At 41.4% G+C, this 23,856-nt stretch overlaps 1 protein-coding gene across 2 annotated transcripts in view; it reads right to left on the reverse strand.

Annotated features, from left to right (window-relative positions):
- The window catches only part of NDST2 (N-deacetylase and N-sulfotransferase 2), a 143,858-nt gene that overhangs the window by 47,062 nt on the left and 72,940 nt on the right, over positions 1-23,856 (reverse strand). For both annotated transcript variants that reach the window (XM_082308154.1, XM_082308151.1), the window contains exon 3: positions 6,399-6,459. The gene's annotated coding sequence lies outside the window, so the exon portion shown is untranslated. The remainder of the gene's footprint in view (positions 1-6,398; positions 6,460-23,856) is intronic.

Below are 23,856 nucleotides of genomic sequence, written 5' to 3' on the forward strand. Positions count from 1 at the left end.
GCCCAGGAAAATGAAAGCAAACTCAAAATGTCTAGTCATGATTCAGATAAAAGTCTCTCTTCTGTCACTGGCTGAAATCACGTGCCTGCTGCAGCATTTCTGGACCAGCCTGTATCTTTCCTCTATTTCTAATATTCATAATCTGGAAAACCCATCTGAAAACCAGGACCAACTATTTGGAGAAAGAGAGGAGCCTTTCAGAGTCTCTACACCTAAAGTAAGAATGGTAGTTGTTACAAAAATATTAACAGTATTTACAGTATTTCTTCCTTATCAGGGTCATACTGTGTAATGGCATAATTTCCAGGATGCTGGCTAGACCCAAACCTCTCGCTGTGCTTTGTATCAGTAGCTTAAAAGGGTATACGGTATCAAGGTAAATACATTTGAAATAAGTAGCCTTAGTTTGTAAATAACCCAATCTTGAAAAGTTAAATAAAAAAGGAGCAAAATCCCACTGTCCAAGCAAATACGCTAACAGACCTATCTTGAAATCCTGGCTTCACTCAATAATCCTCTCTGATGTCTCTCATTTATTGGGCTATACTACAACGTGTTTACTTGGACCTTTATGATGACTTTAAACGACGAGGCAAAACACATTTTTCATGCCCTACCATGTCAGAAGGACATACGCTTTTCTGTTACACGTTTTTCAAAGTACCTCAGGTTTAAGATGCTATTTACTGATTGCACTTGAGAAATGGATGGGGCCTAAATGGTTCTGGAACTACCAAGACATAGCAAGATATCTGTTTGTTTAGTTTACATTCTTTGAAAAATTTTCTTGCTCAAGCCTTATTTGTAAGCTACCACGGCACGATAGCGTTGATAGCGCTATCCCTGAACAATTCTTAACCTCCAGACAGAAACATGTAACAAAGCTAGCGCGGTTTACGGTAACGTGCCAAACAAGAACTTCTCACGCAGTTCTTCAGTCTCACACACACCCACCAGTCTCCTCTGTGCACACAGATCCTGCCCCCCAGGGCTCTGCCCACCATTTCACTGCTTCACTTTGCTTTACCACATTTTACAGGTAGAGACAGCACACAGGATATGCAGTAGCCAGTCCCATAAATCTTGAAACTCTTGCTGGAGCCAGTGAAGACCAAACATGTTTGTGTGTAAATTTCACTGGAAAAATACCAGCAAAGATAAATTGCTATTGAGGTACTTTAATACTGCACTAAGTACCCCCAAAAAATTAGATTTCTTCTGAGTTCCTCCATCCTTCCTCATCCAAATAGTGAGAAAGAACCTAGATTACCTTAGCTCTTCTCAAAAAGATGCTTAGACACAAAGCAGGTTTTCTGGGGATCACCGAGGGAGGAGGGAAAACTTCTCATTCTCTTTAGCAGCCACAGAAGTGACAGGAGAAGATTTAAGGATGCATTTAACCCAGCCAGCATCTGTTAACAGGGGAACAGCATCCTGTCCTGAATTTCCCCTTTAACTGAGGTTAACAGAGATCCACTCCATAGCACAAGGAAGACTACAATTAAACCCAACAATAGCTTATTGGCATAACAAGCCATGTTAACATTGCCAGAATTGAGGCAGGGATGGGGCTTGAGAAAGGAGATGGACCCTGCAGACTTGGGTAGGTACAATCTGTTCAACTCCAGACGGACCCTGCAGACTTATGTAGGTACAATCTGTTCAACTCCAGTAAGTTCATTTTATTTGCACAGATTTTGGTAAATTTCTAGCTGGCTTGAAGATTTATGTTGTCACTAGTGACATCTACCCTACCTGAAATTCAATCGAAGACAGCTATGTCATATTATCTTTTTTTTGGCCTGCCACTGAAAGAGAAAGTTCTTGAGAAGGTCTAGATGTAGTTGACTTTGGGATGAAGGGGGAAAAAAACCCAAACAAAAAACAGTAAAAGGATTGTATTCCTAAAAACATACCTGTCTCTTACATCAGGAGACAAGCGAGCCATCATCCACCCTGTTTGGAATGAAGCGCTTATCTGAGGGATGACAAGAATTTCTGGGGCCAGAATAAGCATGTGAGGGGAAAACCCTTTTCTTTCTCTTCAGTAAAACAAAGGGGATCTGTTATAGGTACCAGTTGTATCATTAAAACTTGTGAGAGATGACAGAATACAGAGCAAGCAACCTTTCATCTGTCCCACTAAGGATCTGGAGGTGTCAGGACCCTGAGGGCACCATCAGCCCTTAAGGGCACAGACCAGTCTCACGCACACCCTCTGCCGATGGCCCAGCATCCCCATTTAAGCTCAGGCCTGGGCCTTTGCTCTTTGCCTGAACTTTGCTGTAGGTGTACCTGTCTGCAGCCCTGCCTCTGGCCCTGTCTCCTGGATTGACTTAGGCTGTAGGTAGCTTGTCTCCTGGGAAGTCCACTCGTATACATGCTGTAGCTTGTACTCAGTCCTGTCTTTGGCCCTCTCTCCTGAGTGGACTTTGGAGCTATGCTGCAGCTTTGCCTCCAGCCCTGTCTTTTAAATTCCTGGATGGAGCCTCATTGCTCCATCTTGCCGGGGACTGTCAATAGACCCTGTTACCAGCACCCAGCTCTGCCTGCCACGCTCAGCCCCTGTGGGACTGCACCACACTGGTGAGGGCACTGCCTGCACTGGAGTCACCCTTGCCTCCTGGCTTGCCTCAGCTCCTGGCCCTTGCTGTGCCCTGACAAGAGGCTGGTGCATAGTGGTTGCAGGAAAAGATTTAAAAATCAATGGAAACAATATTCACCTCTTGTGACTGGACAGGTCCTTTCTGGGAAGCCCTCCAAGTTGTCCATAATCACAACCTAAGTTGATTTCCAAGCCTTTAAGCATGGCCTTAGGACAGATCTTGGCAGTTCGGTGAGGGCCTTAGCCCAGTAACAGATTAACAGCTTTAATGGCAGATACAGAAAATATAATCTGAGAGACTAATAGAGTTTTGTAATATATAAGCACATGAATCATTTTGTGGAAGAAGGTTAAAGAAAGGAAGAGCATGTGTTTGCATTTATAGGAGAAAACTTAATGGTAATGTGTTCCTTTTCTTCTTCCATGTTAAAGTAGAAAAAAAGCTCTTGATATATTGAACACAGCATTCCCCAACCATAAGATTATATTCATTTAAAATGCATGGTGAGGAGGGTGAAAAGGGCCAAAGTTAAGCCATTCAATTGACAAATACATGATACATTCAGAAGAGAGGAACATGCCCCTGCCAGAGCACCCTAAAGTCCTGCCCTTCTGCTTTGTAATTAATTTTTTGTCTCTGTTCAGCTGTGCTCACATTTCTTATCTCACAGAAGATCTTCAAAGCCCACTTGGGGATAAAGTAAGCTTATATGGAGGAAAGGATAATGAGGTTAGTAGGTGTTGCTATGCAGGTTGCTAGCCTTACATAGTCTTTACACTTAGTAGTGCCTACAATTTGAGACAGTTATTTCATTTTTGTATTCATCTTTAATACTCAACAGGCTCATCTTCAGCAACGGCCAAATCTTAAAAATTATGTAAATAGTAACTGGCAAAAATCCACCACTAACTTGCCAGTTCTCTTGAACTTCAGTCCAATAAACTAATTAAAATGTTTAAGACCAAATCCTGTCCAAGCACTAGAATTCATCTCTGTTGCATAAATGTGGCATGATGTCATGAAGACATACCATCTAAGTAAATCAGTGTGCTTCTGGAGATGTTTCAATGACAGGACCTCACTGATATGATTAGATCCGTTCCACAAGTTTCAGAGGAACTGGTTCCTATAACCTGCCCCAGACAGGGAGATGAAGAACTGGTGACTGCAAAGAAATACCTGGTAGACAAGTCCTTATTCAAACCAACTGACAGAACAAAACAGACAGTTAGGAACCAGAAAAAGATAAAATACAATGGAAGAGAAAAGGAGTTTTTTCTCCCTCTTCTTCTGCTACAACTGAATAGAGTTGAGATACCTCACAAGAAAATAAAGGCTTTTAGGAAAAGTAAGCTGCAGGCATTTTGTGGCTCGCTCTCTTACTTTTTCTTAAATTTAACTGTGGGATATTATTCGCACAAGCATCTCATTGCAGGAAACATTAAAACATTATTAACCAATAAGTGAGTATTGCTAAGGATGAATTAATCATGGGTTAGCACAAGAAAAGCCCAAAGTCCACTTTTAAATTAGTAACAAAAACTTACAGTTTCCAATAATTCTACTTTCACGTACAGTGAAATGGGTTCTGCATGGCCTACCTGGCTATATATTCTACTGCATGGTCCCCTCTCCACCCGCTATCATTTCTGCATTTTTGCTGTCTTTTCCCATTTCCTAGCCTTTGTGTCAATGAAATCAAAGGTGCAGTGGCAATTTATGGCAGTTGTACCTGAAACAAAACATTCTTCTCCCTTTGCTGTTCTAGTCATGATGTCACATATATCTCGACATTAGTAGAATATCTGATGCATTCCATTGATATTTTCACTCTCTCACCTGTTATAAATATTTATCAATTTCTCATGTGAATATTACACCAAGTGCCTCTCGAATTACACAAGTATTCAAGCTGGACAGAATGCCAATGTGGTCATTACACTCATTCTACTCCATCACAAATTTTTGTTTAATTTATTCTGTTTCTACTCTTGAGTTTGCAAAAGTAGCCCTGGCTTCTATTACCACTCTACTCCTCACAACAATGTACTGCAAGTACAAAAACCTTTACCATGTGTTTCAAGTTATTTTTGCTCCTTTACTAGTCTCTGCAAATTGCATCTGCAAAATTGACAACAAAAAGTTTACAGGAGACAAGATTTACTATTTGAATCACACTGGAAGAATGAGCTATGAAAACAGGCACACACCAACTACATAGGTCCTATCTCTTTTCCAAATCTCCAAAATCCTTTTATCCAACCAATGCCTGAGGACCCTTGTCTATGTGTCTCCAGAAAACTCAGGGTTAGGGTTGAGAGAAAGAGAAAGCATAGAGCTGCACTGTGAGTGGGGCTGGAAGGGGGCTGCCAAAATAAAGTGGGAGCTGCATGGAGACTGGCCCTGGAAGAAATCTTTCACTTGGGCAACAGTATCAAACTTGTCTATGGCTTCCCAGGAAAAGTAGGGTTAAAGTCTAGCTTCCGGTTGGCAGACAGAGGCAGTTTTAGAAATGTAGCACGTGTAGGGCTCAAAGAGTCCGAAGTACTTGTTTTAGCATGTCCACCTTTCCTCACCACCTGAGTTCCTGTACACTGGAACTCAGCATTAAGTACTAGCTCCCGCAATTTCCTTTTTATAAACCCAGTCTACTTGCATGAGGAATGCACCGTTCCATCCTCCTTTTTTTGCCCTCTGATCTTCTGCACAGCTGAAGCCATAACGCTCTGCTTATATAAAGCAATCCGAGATACCTGTATAACTGAGAACACTCTTGAGGCATGAAAAAGTACATCAACCAGACTCGTCCAGCACACACACAAAACCAAATTATCTCTGTTCTTTCCAAGCAAAGAACCTAGGAACCTAATGGAGGCAAGACTTGACCACATCATCCCTCTTCTACTGCACTGACTGTAGGAACTTCCACTCTTAAGACGGGATTGGCCTTTTTTCAAGTATTGCAGCACCTGAAATCCATAAATGTCACAGGAGCCTGAATCTCTGCAAGTTTTGCATCAGGCACCTTGACAGGACCGGTGCTTTTTTGCTAAATTAGAGTGCAGTATTCAAACATATGTCCTAAATAAACTCCACAAGAATTACCTTCCCTCACTATTCATCCAGGCAGAACTGAGGAGGAAAAAAGTAGGACTCCTTTCCTTGAGCACAGAATTTAAACCAACCCAATATTTCTATTTTTAGTTACATTTATGATATTTCCTGTGGATCTAAGTCATGAATGCAGTTCCAGTATGCTGGGAGCAACGTAAATATAGTCATTCCCAAAGGGGTCTTACAGCTGTTATGCACGGGTCAGAGATTCTGTGAAATGCAAAATCTGAAACTTTAAAAGCTTTTTAGCCCACATCCTTCCCATTCCTTTTCAAAGGCAGAGTTAATGGATACTGAACAACATTGCCCCAAATTTTGCCCACAAGGTATGAAAGTAGTAACTCCATTTAAATAAAGTAACATTTAGCAATAAGCAACCACCTGGTCCTATCTCAGGAACTGCATCAGAAATTCCTTTCTGATCCAAATGAACTCATCTGCCACTTCACGCTGACAACTGGGCAACTGCAGACAAGACACATGGCACTGTTTCCTCTGCAAACCATTCTAAGGGGGGGAAGGAGGAGTGCAACTTCACACTGCAGCATAAAAGTCTAGTCTCCTCCTCCTACCTGATTCCTTGCCTCATGAGACCATTGAAAAGGACTTAAGTAAGCTCTTCCCCTTACCAAATCTGAAGATGTCAGCCCATAAAAACTCAAAAGATTCTGCACTTACCTCTGATCACAGTCTGGTGAAGGAAAAATAGTCATCAGCTGCTTCTCTCAGGAACAATGTTCTGTTTTAAAATAAATAAAAAAGAAACAAGACTTTAAACAGTGCTTCTCTCTCTCTTCCCTAATGTTAGCCTCCATCAGTGTTCGTAAATATTTACTTAGCAGGAGCACCTTCGCTCTCCAGAACCAAGGTAATGATTACATTACACTAACCATGGCATGAGGACAGAACGAGGCCATGACAACAGCCTTGTTGGCACTGACTAGATGATGACGTAGGGTTGCACTGCAGCAGGCTCAATTGTGCAAGAGTGAGAAAGAGTGGGGCAAGATGAGAAATGACAAGTGCAGGGGAAAAAAACCCAACCAACAAACCTGGAACCTGGATTTAGAGATAAACCACAAAGAAAAAAGAAAGTTCACAGAACAAGCAAATGCGGTATGAGCTGAGAGAACTGGACACGCCAGCATAGTCCTAATGGGATTTCTCACATCTGTTCATTAACAGCCAACAAAGCAAACTATAAGACGCTACCTTCTTTAGTCTTGGCCACAGCTAAATCAGTTAGTAAAACTTCAGTGGTGTGACAAAGTCTGTGTAGTCTATCGCCAAAGGCTTTAAAAGAGTCAGGACCATTAGGTATACTTCGAAACAAAAACCAAACCACCGAAGGACAGAGTTACACCCTTCCTCCACCCCTCTACCTGGCTAGCGATCACACAGATGAAAGTACTTCGTGAAGCTAACTGAAGCTCAGGAAACTTTTGTGTGTACACACAGAGAGCAGCCTGCCAGTGAGAGCGTCTTGGCTGAGTCACCGAAATCCCGAGGGAGGGCACAGATTAGAACAGGGTTGGGGCTAAAAGGCTAATTTTACCATACCTGTCAGACAGCCTCTAAAGGCTGCTCTTCCACATCAGCTGTGTCTCAGATACACACGTACTCTCCTGTAGCTTTCCGGCTCACACAGACCTTGATTCAGCAAAAACTCTGACCTTTGAGTTTCCAATAATCTTTAATACCTCTACAGCCAATTAGTAAACAAGAACCACACTTGCACTGCATGTAAATATAACCAAGTGCACCCAGCTCCCTGCCTTCCTCGCAAATTTACAAGAGCAGAATTTTCTCTTCTCCTTTTTCCTGGTTAGATAAAGATTAGTTTAGGAAAAAAGCACCTACCCTTCCTCAGTACACAACTTTGCTCTTTTATTTTGATCCATAATTCTCATGTTTTTTCACTAAACAGTTTTGAGAAGGCAGAATGAGAAGCCCTGCGCGCCTGGTCTCCACAGATCCCAGCACACCAGGGTAAACATCAAAACGGCCAGATGCAACAGCAAAACAACTAAACTACAAAAGGGGTGAATGTTTGATGTCACTGTAAAAGGAATAGACAACTAAAGAAATGTTTTTCACAGAACTGCGACAATCCAGTGAAACTCACTGAGAAAAACAATCAAATTAGGAGGTTAATTATTAGAATTTATACAATGGCAGTGGATAAGACTCTCACATGTCCACTACCCCCATGGTAGTTGTTAAGACCCACACAAGCAGATACACCAACATCCAGCTAACGCCATTTAATATGTTTCCCATAGGGGCTGGCTGTCCCTGATGTTTCACTACAAAAATATCTTGCACTTTCTGATGCAAGCTATTACCAAAGTGGCAACTTGGACCGAGATGGAGTATCACTCTGGTCTAGTTGGTTTTACCTTCCAGAATACAGCAGACTTGGAAAAAAACCAGAAGGATCAACAGGTCACAAATGCAGGGGAGACACTCAAAAAGGAACATGAGTTACAAACCGTTTTCTCTTCAGCTTTTAAAAAGGCACCTTGTTCACACTTACAGAAGCTCAGATACCATTATATCAATGAGGTAAAGAGACTCCTGCTCTCTGCAGTCCCAGTTTTCCACTAAGGCATGTCACAACCGATAGAAGTAGAAACACAACAGAGCAGGGTAAGAAGGGAGGCAGAATTTAATACCAGTTGAACAGGGTAACAAGGAATTTAAACTGAACACAATAATTGATAAGTAGCCAGTGATGAAACACAGAGTGATATTATCAAGCAGATAGATTTTTCCATTGGTAGAATATGACTTGAATCGGCCAAATCTGATTTCACAGCAAGATTTTTTTTAAAGAACCTTAAACTAAAGGAGTGGTTTAAAGCAACAGTAAAGGGATGACACTGCTGTCATTTCCACAGAAAGACCTGTGAGGTGGCAAAAACCTTGCCTAACAATTTCCCATTTCCCTTACTCCATACATACTCATCTGCCTATGTTGCCTGTGAGAAGCAAACAGATTTGTATGTCTGCAAAGCTCTCGGCACAAAGCACACGCTACCACCATTATCATCAGCTGCTAAACACCACCTCCCAAATGCTTAACAGAGAAGGCAACACCACATTTCATCTCTAGGCATCAAAGCATTTACTAATGTTAATGAACCTCTGCCTAGCACACGATTAAGCGATTTTGGAAAGATATCATTAACTCTAGGAGTATCATATCTTTTCCCGTGTTTGTATTTAGTTTCAAATTTACCAGCCATAACAGCAGAGTGGGACAGCTCAGGAGCTTGTGCTCTGGCCATGCAGGAGCTCCCGTTAGTCAGGGTGTGTGCCGTATGGAGACTCAATAAGCAATGACATTTGCATTCCTGACAGTTTTATTTCTTTAAATACCAGCCACACTAGAAGTTTCGCTTTACTTTTTACTCCGGAAAAAAGGCCAAACCTGAGCGTAACAGATGCTGTCTGGAACGCCCAGGACACGTATGAGAGCATGTGTGTGGTCCCCTTCACCATTACGAGATAAAACAGCTTTCAGGAAAATGAGACGGGTGCTTAGTTTTTCTAAGCATAAAAACCTTAATATTTACACTAATCAAATACAATGGTGTCCACTTAGTCAGAAGAACAGTATTCACACAGGAGCCCAACCAACCAAGTAGAACTATTTTCCCATGAAGATCTTATCCTCAGTCTGGGCAAACAATCCAAGTCTCACTAAATGGACAACAGTTCTACTTTATATGTCTCTGTAGTAATTACACCAAAGAACCATGGCAGTCCTTAGTTTAAAAATAATAATAATTTTAAAAGCCCAAATCGGAAGCACAGTGAAAATATATAATGATAAAGCACACACTGGGAAAACATAGAAGGTAGCTTGATATGGTCAAAATATGAAAAGATTTGCAGGTACGTGAACAGCAAATAGAAAGCCCTGCTTAGTAAAATGGTGGCGATTTTTAGTTTATTTCTGTAAAAGAATGAAATAGAGAATTAAAACCACAGGCACCCAAGGCTGGCATTTCTTCCTGGATAACAAATACTTTATAACATCACTGAAAGAGTTGCGTAGCTTTACAGTTCAAAGCTGCACAAACACAACACAGAGCAAAGACAGGGGTGACTTTTAGTGGCTACAGGAAGGAAAGATGGATGGACTGCAGCAATCGAACTGGAAAAAAGGGGAAAATGTACACAGAGAAAGGGGAAGGAAAAGGTGTAAAGCTATGTGGGAAAGAGTAAAACCAAGAAACAACTATCAGAAAAAGTCACTGTCAGAAACTGCAAATGCTCAAGAAAAAAGCACCATGGAGAAAACAGCATTCCCTTTCAGGATCTCCAACGAAGTGAAAGAAAATTGAAACTAGGCAGCAAGGATATACTTGAAATAGTTAATCAAGGACATTTGCCATCAAAACAGATTACCTTAACTCATATAGCTCCTTTATGGCTCATTCATATGCATCCAGCAGAACTGGTTTGAGAAGGGAAATGGTTTCTGAGACCCAGTGAAGCTCTTAAGTGAATTCATATTTCTGGTAAGAGAAAGCAGTCTCATTTTCACAGTTCTAGAAGTGATCTCTTAAATTCCTCCCCTCCCTCTTGTATGACAGCTTGCCTTCAACATAATTCACCAGAGAAGCTTTCACAACAGAAGAAAAAGGCAGAGCCATGTGAGGAAGGAGAAGCATCAGTTCAATAATGTAAAGCAAATGGCTTAACATAGTTCATTATTCAGCCAATGCCCTACTTCAGATCTTGCATGTCTGTGTGTGGCATCACCTTGTCTGCACACAACAGAGGAAAGGATTCCTCCCTATAAGCCTGTTCATGGCACGGAGGGCATGTGGCCCAGACCCCATCTGCCATCAGCATGACTGTGCTTGCTTGCAACCGTACTGCTCCGAAATCCCCATGACCCCAATTGCTCCAGCAGTCCAATTTTCAGAAAGGCCAATGCAAGCAGTGAAGTGTTAAAACCGTAACGCTATTTGTCTTAGCCTCTGTCCTTTTCTCTCCTGCTATCAGCTAGCTGTATGTCTCCCAACAAACAAAAAAACCAAACCAACTGCAATCAAGGCCAATGGGGAAAAAGATACCGTAACAACCTTCTGCCCAATGCTGCAGCCTACCAGCTAAAATCATGCCATCTTTGTGAGAAGAGAAAAAAATCTGTAAAAAAAAAAAAAAAAAAAAAAAAAAAAAAGAATAATGACTACAACTAAAATATTAGGAAAAGATCTCGCCCTGTTCTCTTTTGCTTTCTGCTCTCATCATGCCGGTAGGAAGGAAATAGCTTTCTCAGCTGATAAACTTCCATTGCTATAATTCTCTCTCCCCCCCACCCTTTGTTTCTGACTCTTCCTCAATGAGCAAAGAATGGTCTTGAATAAGGAAATATTATGATTTATGTATTAGACAGATATATCTTAAAAGACTGTCAGTTTCCATCCTGCCACAGAGCCACTGCTGTACAGCAATGCTGTAATTAAGTTGATAGCATTGCGCATTCTCTGAATCACTGGGTTAAAGTAGCAGAGCACTGTATTTAAACCTTTCACCCCACTCAGATCATTTAAACAATTCTGCTTATGGCTTGTTTAGGCTACTCCTCCCCAAAGTATTCAAAATTAAGAGCACCCAAAAGAACTAAAGACACCTAGTTTGGTACTGGTCTTTTCCTGGCCCTAACAACCATGGCTCATGCAGACAAAGCAATGCCTTATCTCCCCTATACCAGTCATAAAGCCATCGTTATCTTAAGAAAAATAGCATTTAAAGAAAAATAGCATTTAAAAAGAGAAAAAAAAAAAAAAGCAAACAAATAACCAGATTAATGAAAGGCAATGATGTGTTAGGTTTCCAGACAGACAGCCTGAAAACACCTAGGAGCCCAAATCCCACAGGAATAAACTTAATGTCAATAGAAACCTATGTAAAGGCTTTGTGCCTAAATGGTGACCCCCAATTTACAGTGAAGTTGACAGCTACCACAGAGCATTTCAAGAGGAAGAGGGTCATTTATTTCTCCATTAAATAAAGCAAATTAAGTCAGAAGCATACTGACTTTAAGTCCATATAATTCCTTCTCTACGTTTTTCATTTATCATTGTCAATATTTGATCTGGACAGTGTTGCTTCTTCAGGCTCCTTACTACTACTTTTTTCTGTGTCTTTTATCATAAAGTGAAGTGCGCTCTACATTGCAGGGGAGATTCCTCCAATATCTAAGATGATGTGGGTGAAAAAAACCCAAGTATAAACAGCTCCTCGTTTAACCTCACAAATGTGTGTACAATGTTATGAATTGGCAATTCCAAGTTATGATTCACCCCCACCAAGGAACTAATTAAAACTAAAATTAACATCGTTCATTTTTTATAAAGGGAAAAACCAATAAAGCCAATAATCTACATGTTTGATATAACCGTAAAGACACGCAGCAAGAAAGAAAATGGAGTTTTGCCCATAATTCAGTTCTAATGTGCTGCTTAAACAACTTTCCTTGTATGCACTTTGATGTTCATAGTAATAACTTCCAAGATGCCCAGTAAGTGGCCATAGCACAGCTGGCTGTACAGAAAAGATACATAATAAGAAGAGATACTCGATCCAATAAAACAAATAAAAATTACAGATATAGGGCTATTTCATGGATGCAAATGAACAAAGCTGAATTAAATTCAAATCTGGAAGAATAAATATGATATCTTGAAGCCAAACTGTGAAAGGATAGGACTTGTTAGCAGATTAGCTGTATCCACACCTTTTCAACTAGGTGCCTTTTGCCTTTCTCAGTAGGCAAGAGGAAGGAAATTCACGTACATGGAAATGGAGAAAACAGGTAAAAATAATTCATGCTTTCAAGGGGATGAGGGGAAAGAAGAAATCAAAACTTCTTATTCAATTACCTTTTACATGCTTAGCCAATGTTCAGCCCCAAACTCAGCTTAGCCAATGCTCACAAACAAACATGTATCTTCAGAATCTTTCCCACACTTTGAGGTATGATAGCTTGCTTTCTCATTCCACACAGTGTTCTCAAGCTCTGCTCTTCGGTGCGGCTGCTGCTTTCCAAAATGCCTGTATACCCGGCCACCGATGGCAAAGGCTGCAGGTGCAGTCAGCTGGTGAGGAACACACAAATGTTGAACAGACTGTTCCCTGCTCCCTGGGGGCTTCCAATTGCCACTGAGGTTGGCTATATAAATGCTCAAATCATCACCAAACCTTCCCAGAAATGGAAATAGAAACCTGATCCATCCACAGAAGTCTCCACTACCATATGAGCTTGTTTGGAAGAATGTTTAAATACATTATTTTAGCTCTGCCTACCATCCCTCTTCCTTTATCTTTTCTGGGATGCAGAGGTAAAACAACCTGGTACACAAATCCGTTTTAAGAGACTATAAATGATGCCGCTGCTTGATCCTATTGTTCATTATGCTTGGAAAAAATCTTTGCATGAACCAGTAATTCTCTTTCTCCTTATTTTCCATGAGGCAGCGCTACAGATTGTGGCTACTGAGAGAGTAGTGCCAGAACAATGTGAGGAGTATCAGTTCTTTCAATGCTACAGGTGCAAGGACTTGGCCACATCCTTTCCCTTTTGAAGTCAACAATCTGACTGTGGTTGAATTGTCAGGAAGAATGGCATCTGAAAAAAGGTACACATGATCAACCAACCTGAGTTCAAGGAACACCATAAATGCTTTGAGATTAGTAGTCAAAAAAGCCTGCAGATTCTCCAGGACACTGGGTTACGATCAGGGAGAAGTGTCAGTACTTACAGATTGACTCATGGAAGCGCGACTAAAGCAGCTCTGTGCAGCATTGTTCGAGAGTCATTGACCCAGAAAGACACCAAGCAAAGCTGTACATAACACTCCCAATGCAGGCGCTCAGCTCTGGGCTCTGCTGCTGGAAGGGTACTGCATGGAGCTCCACAATTTCATAGTTCACATAAACAGCTAAGGGAGCTTTTGTGCTTGCAATGAAATGAAAATTTCTACTTCCCTTCTTAATTTCTTTTCATGCCTCAAGTTAAAAGCTCTCTGCTGTCTTCCTTTTTTCTCTTCCCCCGTCTTAGTCTTATCCTACCTTTTCACAGTGATTCTGAGTCAATCAGTGATTAAATTCCCGGTGTTTACACGCAAACATCTGACTTTCCTGGCTTCACTGGAACATCAGTGAAGGCCCCCCTCCCACTCCTCTCTCATCCCAAGAGACTGAAGCATACACAACTTTGCCTGAGCATCATTTCGGAATAAGGCCACGCTTGTGTTTTTAAGAGAGGCGTTCAGCCAGCTGGAGGTTTCTTTATGGCTTCACTAAGTGCAAAGCCTTTTAGACTTGTACACTGAGCCAAAATCCTGACCTACCATGCCCTTGTGGGACCAACAATATTCTTCCACCACTTGAGAGAGAAAATACATGAACTGTCAGTTTAAAAAGCATGCAACATGGCAATTGAATATTATCACTGTAGGATACTATCAAACAGTGTTTCAGTAGATGAAACACAGCAGGGTCTGGTGGGCAGGACAAGGTTTTTTTAAGACTCTCAATCAACTCTGCTCCATTTTAAGGCAGGTAGAAAAAAATTATCCAGGAGTAGAATCTTCAGTTTGAGTTTTAGACCACATTTACATGTCAGCATGAGACTCTGATCTAACGTTTGTCACAACCATCAGAAGTATTTCCACTGAATTCAACAAGCACAGGGTCAGGATTTGTATTTATGTTGTGCCAGTATTTGTACATACATTTATGTATATAAACACCATGCTATACAGTATTATAATTATTTTTTTGGCATGGAGCTGTCTAAGCACTACACATGAATCATAGCAAAGGGTTGAGTTTTTTTAATAAAATTAAAAAACTTCTTTCCCCTTTGGGACCCAACCATAACCCATTCTTATCTCTGTAATAACATAGATTTTCATCTCACTAATCTTCTCTCCTCCTCAATACAAAAAGAGAATTTGCAAAGTGGATGACTAACCAAACCCCTTTCAGTTAAGGCTCACTCTGCTTAGGTGCTTTGACACTCCTAAGCTGTATTTTTCTACTCATTTTTTGAAAATGCATGTTCCTTTTGTTTCAACAGATTTACAATAGACAAAGTCAGAGACAATGCCCCATCTGAGTTACCTCATAAATCAGCAAAAACGTCAGGGAAACAACCTTTTTTATCCTAGCAGTGCAAACAGAAATTGCCCTTGTCCAGCCTTATTTACCAGACCATCTTGCTGGTGAACTGCATAACCCTCGCACTGTGTCCTGAACACATCCACGCTCCTGTGGACCTAGGCAGTTGCAGATTATAGGGCTTTTCATGGGAAACACTTTTTTCTTATTCCTTCCCTTCAGCTTAACTACCAGTCCAACCTGAACAGTATAAAACCAGACAAAAGGGAAATAATTTCCCAAATACCAACACTCATACCACTTTGTACTTCTAACCACCATTTATCCCCAGGCAAAGGCTCTGCCATCTCACCCTTGCCCAGACTCAAGTCTGACTCAACTGTCAAAAGAAAAACAGAGCTGTTTAAATACAATAGCATTTAAGTCTCGTGTCAACAGAATAATAGCAAAGCTCTCCCTAAAAATAGGCTACGTATAATTTTTCTGATTTACAGGACAGCAAAACTGAGGAACAGAGCACAAGTGTGGACGCTTATCATGTCAGTCGCAGAAATAGGAGTGGGAGGTCACAGGACCAGAGATCACAGGCTCCTAACCACTGCCTTTTTGCTTCTGGAGCACTATTTTCTGCCTGCCCAGAGCACCCCCCTGATTTTTTCCCCTCACATGGAGCACACGCCAGACCGTGAGCTCTCTGAGGTTGCTGGCATAGCCAGGGCTGGGCCTGTGGTGCTCTCAAAGTTGTATCTTCCAGGTATCATCCTTTGTCACCGCAAATATTAAATATCCAACATTCAATACAGGGCACCTTCAAGTGTTTACCAAAGGGAAAAGGAAGATAATTTGATGCAAAACCAATTTCCCACTAAAAATCACTGTTCTTTCCTCTTTTCGTAGCACCTTCTTGTCGATTCCAGCTCACCCTCAGTTATATATTTTCCCTACCGAAGGATGTCCCACACTGCATCACAAGATTAAGGAAACATTTTTTCAGCAACAAGAAGGCTTATACCTTCTTACCAAGCAGAATAGTTCTTACCAAGAATAGTTCTTTTAACAAAATCAGATTTTACAGGTTATCAGAGCCATCTCTTCCCCGTTTCAGTGGTGGCTGGATGATAAGTTTTCTGTCCCTTTTGCTGCCCTTCTTGTCGATCTCAGCTGGACTCAAGCTAATAAGCTTCTCATTAATGAAATGACTATGCCAAGGTACTGGCAGATGGTCCTATGTTCCAAACACATCTTCCCATTCCCTCCCTCCCAGAAGTCCTAATCTATACAGAGTGTAATCGTCACAAAAACATATGCTCCCTGACAGAAAGCTTCCCTTCCATTATCTCTGTACTCTAGGGGATTGCCCCTGAAACCTCAGTGACATGAAGCAACTCCCTTCTTACTCAAGTCTCAGTTTCCTATATGCCTGAAAACACATTCACCAGGTCCTGGCCAAAGTGCTTGTACAAGGCTTAAAAATCCATGCTAATCTCTCCATAGTACTGTCCATATCCTAGTCCATTACTAAGCAAAATACACATACACATATATATGCATATTAAAAAAAAATAAAGTAATATATATACCTCATATTTCTAACATGTAATACTTAGCCACTGTTTTATTTACAGGTCCCTGTAACAGTACATGAGCCTTTCTCTTAGATGAAAAACCATACAGCATAATTTATTACATTGGTTACCAGTAAATCTCTTGTGCAACACTTCCATTTAAATGTTGAGTGAATCAGTCACTAATTGAGTATCTCATATATCTTAAAATAATCTGTTTGTTTCATCTGCTGGCTCCCTCTCCCCCATTGATTTAATCAGATTATTATGATTGATGAATTCATTAATATGGTCATCGTTTCCTTAGAGCATAGCAACTTCTAGAGAGACAGTTTCAGGAAGGAAGAGCAAGTATCTCCCTTTTGCACACAGATAGTTATGAGCAGAGGAATAAATGAACGCTATCAGTTTCCCAGTTGTGGGAAGGGCTGCACAAAGGTTATTTCCAGACACTTAGGATCACTTTAGCTGACTTTGCTAGAGCTCCTCAGAAAAGGCTAGGGATATGATGGGCACAGACAGGCCACCAAAATGTGAAGGGTTGTTTTAGCTCTCCAAATTGACTCTGAACCTTCTGAAAAATCATTTCTTTCCAGAGGAAGAGAAAAATTTATTGTCAGTTCTTCTCTGCATTTAATCCCAACAGTACCGAACAGCTTTTCCCCACTGCAGATAAGGGAAAACACCAACAGAAAATAGAAAAGCTTCCCTTTAATCTTTGCCGCCTCCTTTTCAACTTCAAGTTGAAAGTCTTCAAAGTAAGACCTTTTCTTATACTGCGTAACACCTTAAATCACTCTTGGTTGTTGTAGGGAATAACTTAAGCTTAGCAACTCCAAAACTATCTACCTTACAAAAGGAGAAAGAGTTAAAAAGCATGTTCGTTTCTAGACTGAAACAAAACCCAATAGGTCAAATACAGGCAACAGTGGACAAGAAAAGAGAGTGAGAAATATTATTTAGCCAGCAGTAAAAATAACATAATTACAATTCTGTAGCTTTTGTCATCGAAAAGTAAAGCCAAAGCACTTTAATAGCACACCTTCCCAATCCTCCCAAACAGTAAAGGAAAGGAAAATAGAAGGAACTTACCAGGAAAAACAGTAACTACAGAAAAGCATGCAACAGCACTGCTCAAGCACCCTGGAGTCCCGATGGCCTGAGGAGGACAATACAAATGACCGCCACTCGCGCTTACTAGTTGGCTGAAATCCTATTCACAAGTGAGACAACTCTGTCTTGAGCTGTAACTTTGTATCTTTCTGAAAACAACATAAACCAGCTGAAAAACATTACTTAAAAATATGAAAGACACCAAACTCCTAGGGAGAAAACCTAGTCTCTACCTTTTGCTGTCTGCCAGAGCAATATCCAAGATGATACTGAGCATCTGAGGATCAAAAAGGCTCCTGGTGAGCATCTGTCAAGTGGGGAATTTGGATGAGTATTACTTTGGGAGGATGGCCAGCCCGGTAAACAGCAGCAAGCCAACAGGAAAGGCTACTTGTTAGAGCAAGCAATGCACAACAGGCTTCCAGAAACTAAACACACCATACGTAATTAAAGCAATTTATTACAGTTATGTGGCTTTGCACATTTGCAAATTCATTTCCCTCTTTTTAGTCTCTGAGTGATGTGCTTATTCATGCAAACTGAAAGGAAATATGTAAACAGTTTTGAAAATACAAGAAGAAGAGTGTGAGAACGGAACATTTGATATGGCATTATCTTGCAAATGCCTCCAGATTCCTCTCTGGTCACTGTGTGGGCAGCACATTCCCAGGACAGAGAGCAGGGTGGGCGGGAGAAGGAGGACTGTAAAGCTATTCACGAACTGCATTTTGTCTTTTCCCGCTGAGGTTCATTAGCGACCTACTGGAGCACTCGGGAGAAGGGAGGGCTCGCTCCGGCAGGAAGCGCAGGCACAAGGAGCCTCCGACACCCAACGCGCTGGAGGAGGCCGTGCCAAGGGAGCACGGCCCTCTCGCCAACTCCCTGCCCACACGGGGCCTTTTAATTGCTCTGCTCAGGCTGCCGGCCCACTTCGCAAGCTCTCATTTGGATGTACCATACGCAATCATTCAGGAGGAAAGTTAATCCAGCACAATGAAGTTCTTACAAACCAGGCAGTCCTTTCCCCAGCCCCCGCATAAATAAAAATACAAGTTACATCGTCTTGATTGCCTAGACTTTCCCTGACTCCACTGAAGTTCAGAGATGCAGGCAACCCTGAGACAGATGAACTGAAGAAGACAGCAGAGAACTTGCGCTCACAGCAATGCTGACATTTAACAAGGCCTAGGGGCACCCAGTGCTGGCAAAATAAAGTCTCCCCATATTGCATCACACACACCTAGCTGCTGTAAACACAGGAATGATCCTACATCTCCTTGCTACGGAAACTCCCCATCACGCAGCACGTTATTTTTGACAACTGAAGACACCGGTAGAAGTGGAAATGCAGTTTACTAGGAAAGGACTCTACCCAGGATTTTTCTCTAAATCATCCTCTGCCAGCAGATCCTCCTTTCCCCCATTCACCAGTATCCTTTAAAACACAGGGCATCTCTATAACCAAGGCAATGTGAGGAAGCAAGGCCTGTCTGGAGCTCTGAAGACAGCGATAGATTTTGAAGCTGTGGTATGGAAATAATGTGCAATTGCTGACAAGTGGATGATAAGCCCTGAGTACATAGCCGGTGTAGGCTGGCTACAGAACAGCACTGAATAGTGCCCACAAGGTAGGGGGTAAAGGAAAAGGGTGGTGGTGGGGAAACACAGATGGAGAATCTTGATAACTGGTTTACCTGCGTAGCCCATCGTTACTCCAGGTATCCCTCACAGCAGACGGATGTGGAAATGACAGAGCTGTGATAAAGCCCTAGCCCCTTTCAAGATGTTCTCCCTGTGAGAGGCATCAAAATGCATTCAAACATGGTTGCCTGTAAAAGCAGTAAAAGAGTGTTTGGGGTCTTCTGAGTTCAGGGTTAATTTCTGTCCCATTTTTAGACCAGTAACATCTGGGGCTCAAGAGACTGATGTAGGATGAAGAATGGTATAAAAGAGAGAGAAAATTACTCTGCCATGTAAGAAGAGAACAACATAACAAGCAAAACTGAAATGCAGTAGAATGACAGAAGTCACTAGGCTGTGATCACAGTGGGCTGTAAACCAGAGTACATCACATTAATGAGGTAGGAAAAGATTTGTCATATGCAGGGGATTACATAAAGTCTAATAAAAAAAACACCCTCTATTAAGAGAAAAACACAATCCAATTCATATGGAAACAACTTTCATATTATACAAATCATGGTACAAAATGCAGAACACAAATTCAGGAAAAATGGCACGTAACACTGATGTAAAGCAAGCTGTCAATAAAATCTGATAAAATCATAACACTGGCAAACAGCAAATACATCTATTTGAACTAATCAAATGTAACAGTAGGAAAAGATTTTAAAGACCTGAAGTAGCAAATGCTGTACTCTAAAGAAGCAGAAACAGTGGCGCAGTGAGTTTTTGATTAATAAACCTGGCTTCTGTAGCTTGCAAATGAGTTGAAATGAAAGATTTGGTTTTTGTGCGGCATTCACAGAGCATCCAAAACAGCTGGCACCTGATCTGTGATGAGGAGTCTAGGCACTTTGGCAATACAAACAAATTGTAATCCAAACAATAATTTCATACATATGTAATCCCCTCAGAAGAATCGAATTAAGAAGAAGAAAGACGATGATACATTATATTTAAGGTTAATAAATGCAAAGTACTAAACAGCGAAAATTATAATCACTCATACTTTTTTTTTTAAACAGGGTCATAAATAAATTAGTAACTCAAAGGGGAAAAACTAGACACCTTCAGGAAGGCACACTGTGTGCTCAATACATAGTGACAGTAAAAGCATGCAGTAAAAATGCAAATTAAGTTATATTAAGATGTATAAGGAATTAAAAGTTGAGCAGTACAAGAACTAACATGTGCTTTCCACTGTGAAGCACTGTTCAGTTCTCACCGCTTTATCCTAAAATAACAGAAAAACATTGAAGTACTGGATTGAAATTGTTAATTGAAAAAGATAACATAAAGAAAAACATCTGAAGTCTGTCGGTTTTCTCTTTTTCTTTTTCAATCCAACAGGATGTTTAAGAGGCACATGAAAAAATCCAAAACAGTCAAGAGGAGAGACTGGACAGATTAAGAACTATTAATTTGGTTTCCTAATAAAAGAACAAGGGAATACACAGTGAAACTCAGGGGCAAAAATTTGCGTAATTTGAGATTATATAGTTTCACATCATACACAATTATCCAGTAGTGCTTACTATGCCATAAACACTGACAGTAAGAAAATTATGAAACATTAATATTTATAATAAGCATATTTTAATTAACAACAATAAACATCAATCACAAAGCACAGAAACACTCCTGTTTCAAGGCACAACATAATAAACATCTAGGAAGAGTGTAATATAACAATCTTCAAATGCATTTTTTTCTGAAACAATGAGAGCTACTGTTGATAAGGGAACGACTTTGCATCTTGATGGACATCCTCTGATCCACTATGGGCAATAGAGAAGACATACCAGTAGCAGTTTCTTCTGCAGGAAAACACGCTGTAAATTTTATCACTGTAGCTACAGTGATAAGAAGTCTTATGAAGTGTGCCGCACAAACACAAAAGAGAGAAGCTTATTGTTTAAACTTGAGAAAAGAGACAACAGAAAGATGTATAGGCAAAGCTGCAACAGAAGGTAAGACAACAGTAATCAACAACACTGGTCTAACTTTTTTAAAACCAAGGGGGGTTTGTAGGTATTTTGAACATTTCTAGTGATGTTTCTAAATATGAGGGGCAGAATGGGAGGATGATACTTTGACAATTTGTGAAGTACAAGATGGAAACTGTTATCATTGACTTGAGATAAAAGCAGCTATATACTGCCACAAAAAGGAAGACCTATTACTTTTTTTTTTTTTTGACAAGATCTTCTGCTTGCTCCTATATAAGCAGATCCCTTCACTTTAGGATCCCTTTCATTCCAAGAACCCGTATCAGCGACAGAGATGGTGACCACCACCAACGGTGTCACCGCCACCTCCCATTGTTGGTCCTGTGGCAAAGTATGGGGAGACGGAGAATTTTTGCTACGTGCCATGTGTTGTTTACCAGTACTGTGGGTGGCTGGTGTCAGGCAGTAACAGCTTTAGAAAACAACAAAAAAACCTAAAATACCACCAGCAAGAAGAGAAACACTCTAACCCTGTGCTCTTATGTTTTCACCTTTACATCTGTTTCACCTTAAAAAGGAGACAGTAATCATGCAGGTAGTTTGTTCCACCTCATCTGGCTACTTTCTCACCAGAAATGACTCAGTTGGTACAATGTCTTCCGGTCTCATGGTGCATCAAGGGCTGGCTGCTCCAAGAGAGGAAGAGCAGGAAACCCCATGGCACTTATGGGGTGCAGTCCCACCATATCTGAACATGGCAGGCAGATCTGTGTGCTGGTGACAAGGTCCATTGACAGTCCCAAGCAACGTGAGTGATGAAACAGGTCCAAGGGCCACCTGGGGGTCCAGTTAGGAGCAGGAGATGGAGCCAGGGACAGGACAAGACAGAAGACACACTACCTACAACATAGGTTCACAGTCCATCCAGGAAACAAGGTGCAGACAGAAGAGGAGACAAGCACACCTACCACACCACTCAGCTCAGGACTGAAGGTGCAGGCCTGAGCTTAAGGGCAGTCCCTGGACGCCTGGGGAAACAGTGCACAGGTGGAGGTCCCAAATGAAGCTTCTCAGGGCATTGGTGCCCTCAGGACTGATGCTTAGCTGGTTTCTGCAACCTCTGAGTGCAAGGAAGGGCTGTGCACACCTGAAGAACAGGCAGATGACATGCCAAAGATGTGGTCTCAAGGGTGGTTTATATTCACACATTCTACTGTCCTCACAGGAACATACACAAAATTACAGATCTCTGAAAGTGTTTTTCCCCATGGGAGTATACACAAAATTACAGATATTTGAGAGCAGTTTTCCTACTAATTTTGTAAGCATATTCCTGTCAAACACTGGGGGGAAAAATTACTTTTTTCCCCCACTTCAGCTGCACTGGAGTGCTCTCCTGTAATTGCCCTTTCAGCCCATACTGGCCTCTTTATACCAGTGCAATCTCCACTCAACTATATCTTAAAAGGTCTGAAGCAGCATTGTGCCTCCAGTTCTAAAACGCTCTTGACAATACAGGCAATACAACAGCATGCCCTTCTTCAACCCTCTGCTATTGTCTCTCACATCCTCTTCAAACAAAGATCAGGGAAGGGGACCCTCACCTGCAAGAGAGGGCAGTCCTGGAAGTGAGAAGGAAGGAGAATAGTGAGGAGACGTGACATGAGCAGGGAACAGCAAACCTAAACAGAAGATAAAATCTTCTGGACCAATTCCTTCCACATAAGCAGCGCTGGCTGGGCTTGTCTACACCGATACTCTTTTTAAAAATTTCCTCTGTTTCACTGCTGCCAGTGCCTGCAGGGGTTACAGCGTGAAGTGCTGCTCTGTACCAGTTTCCCAGGCACAGCCATTACGGCTGTACGCTGATTTCAATGGGAGATACCCATTTCCCTCTTGCGTAGGATTCGCATGCTTTAAAACACTTGACAAGCATGGTTCAAACTTTAAAACAATAAATACACGCTCCTCTGCATGTTGGAGGAAAAATCCAGGCCCCAAAGTTTCATTTCACACATTCAATTAGGCCATGAAGAAAAGTACTATGGATGCAGAAAAATAACAGCCTTCTGTGTTTTGTTGGGTTTTGCCACATAAAACTGCCATAATTATTAAATTTTCGATTAAAAATCATACTCCTAAATTTTCTTGTTTTGTCAAACAGCTTAAAAATGTAAAAGTACACAAAGTTGTTATCAATGTTCAGCCAACAGTTGCAACACACTGACCTCTACCTTAACTCAAACATGGCTCTAACTTCAAAGCCTGCTTAAAACTATTTAAGTACCAACATTATTAAGCATAGCAGGCATGCCAAATACTCAAACGGAGCCAGCATGCTTTATGCGAAACCCAGTCTCTGCATTTCCTCCCCCTTATTTCCCAGGCTAAGCTTACCTGTCCTCCAGAGCAGGACTTTCCTGTCACACTTCTTCTGACAGAGAGGGGTGGTGATTCCCTGCTGTCTCATCCTTGGACTACTGCATTTATTTCCCAATCTCTTCCCCTTTTTACTAACTGCAATGGAGGCTAAGCACATAGCTTCCTTGTTTCAAGTCCCAGGCTTGCACCCTTACCCCAGTGGCTCTGCAGGAACCTTTGTGATTGCTGAGTGGGGGAACTGAAGGCTGGACTGAAATCCAAGCATGGCTCTCCTGCTGCACACCCGGCGGAGGCGGACGG

The sequence above is a fragment of the Platalea leucorodia genome (assembly GCF_965183815.1).
Source record: "Platalea leucorodia genome assembly, chromosome: 4".
Lineage (NCBI taxonomy): Eukaryota > Metazoa > Chordata > Aves > Pelecaniformes > Threskiornithidae > Platalea > Platalea leucorodia.